Genomic DNA, 1,975 nt, shown 5'->3' with positions numbered 1-1,975 from the left:
CTGGGGTCGCGGTCGGAGTGCCTAAGCACGAAAGGGTCCTAGAGTTCGGACGCATGACGGGCTAAAGCCGCGACAAGAAAAAGGGTTGAGATACAACCACCACTTGCCACGACGTTCATCAATGTGGACTCACATTTAGGCCAGCCGCAAGCTCGAGGTGCACGAGAGGCCAGTATCCGCCCTACGACAACAGCGCGCACCGTGATTGAGGCGTGATGCGAGGGGGCGACGCGATGCGTGAAGCCCAGGCAGACATGCCCTCGGCCTAATGGCTTCGGGCGTAACTTGTGTTCAAATACTCTATGGTTCAAGGGATTCTGCAATTCACACCAAGTATCGCATTTTTCTACGTTCTTTATCGATGTGAGAGCCGAGATATCTTTTGCCGAGAGTCGTTTTTGTTTACAAAAGTAGCATAGGTCCCCCCGACGCTCGTCGTGGATGGGGCGTGAGGGGCAGTCTGTTGATTTATGTATTCCTTGGAACTTTCCGCGCCGAGAACGAGGGGGAGGCGCTCGTGCGGAGTGCCATAGCACCCCACCCGCGCGGATTGCCCAGTTGTTAAACACGTTCGCGGGTTGTTCTGTTATGCTGGTTTCGACAATGATCCTTCCGCATGTTCACCTACGGAAACCTTGTTACGAATTCTCCTTTCTCTAAATGATAAGGTTCAATAGACATCTTGCGACGTTGCGGGCAGCGAACCGCCCACGTCGCCGCGATTCGAACATTTCATCGAATCATTCAATCGGTAGGAGTGACAGGCGGTGTGTACAAAGAACAGGGACGTAGTCAACATGAGCTGATGATTCACGATTACTAGGGTGTAGTAGATTTCTTAGATAACTGGAGTTGAAATATATATAGAACTGGAGTTTTCCAGATCTATGAAAAGAGAGGGATTAAAAACTACAAGCTAAAATAAGCTGAAGGAATCAGAGAAACATACCCAGTGAAATCCAACAAGCAAGGTCCCGGGAGGGTAAAGAGTCTGCAGATCTTACCACTACCTTGACATTAAGTAGAGAATAATTTGAATACATTATAGTTATTTATTAATTTTCTCTATTGTTACTTGTTTCTCTTGCACTATATTAACATTTCTCAATATTCACGATAAAGGGCAAATGTGGAAACAAACAACTAATTATCCAATAAAAGTACCTTCAACGTATTTCCTTGGGAATTGTACACCTCCATTTTGTCCACAGGCAGAATATCCACTTAACTGCAGGTTCCCTTAACTAGTAGTTCAGCAGATAACTCTTTTAAATCAATCCACTGTCTGCTTGAGGGCCTGTATTGAAAATTGCAGCCAGTTAAAATACTAACTATTTTCTTCAAATCAAAGATCTTGGCTGTCAAGTACTAATTACCGGCATTAGAAATGACATTGCATGAATGAAAGAGTCTTAACAGGCATATTCTTCTTTTATCAGTAATTATTTCAAAAGATTCAGTTCTTGCCAGGCATATTCATGAGATACTCGACTAGTTTGTGGCAGAAAAATCCAAAGACATGACTGCAGGAATTTCAGTACGGTGAAGGAGAAGATAAACCATCTACTCAACAATACGAAAAGAATTATGTCTCAATTAAATTAAGATAAAGGAATATATGCTTTTTGAACTAAAGATTACGGAATGGTTGTTCATAAGATTTTACAAAAAAAAGAAATGTTTACAATATCTCTTCTAAGATGAACAGCTATTTCCAAAATCTACAACAACAATCAAATTTCATAAGCAGCTCAAACCAAAATCGACTTTTTTGTGCTCCACGAGCTTACTGAAAATGGACTTATGTGAGTGTGTATTGAATCCAACCAAGGGAGTGTACAAGTTGAAGTGTGAAGAAGACTTTGGAACACTCCAAACCCGCCCCTATCAAACACTCCAAGGGCGTCTTTTGTTTTCCTTTCATTAAGGGCTTTTTTGGACATTTCACTTTTGTTTTGCAATAAGACTATAAGTA

At 42.2% G+C, this 1,975-nt stretch overlaps 1 non-coding gene across 1 annotated transcript; it reads right to left on the bottom strand.

The window, feature by feature from the left end:
- Window positions 1-238: 238 nt before the first annotated feature.
- Window positions 239-394, bottom strand: LOC124895582. The gene has a single exon (XR_007051810.1). It is a non-coding gene; the product is annotated as a 5.8S ribosomal RNA (ribosomal RNA).
- Between the last annotated feature and the right edge of the window lie 1,581 nt (window positions 395-1,975).

The sequence above is a fragment of the Capsicum annuum genome, unplaced genomic scaffold, assembly GCF_002878395.1.
Source record: "Capsicum annuum cultivar UCD-10X-F1 unplaced genomic scaffold, UCD10Xv1.1 ctg83048, whole genome shotgun sequence".
In the NCBI taxonomy this organism is placed as follows: domain Eukaryota; kingdom Viridiplantae; phylum Streptophyta; class Magnoliopsida; order Solanales; family Solanaceae; genus Capsicum; species Capsicum annuum.
This window is presented reverse-complemented; position numbering and strand designations above follow the sequence as displayed.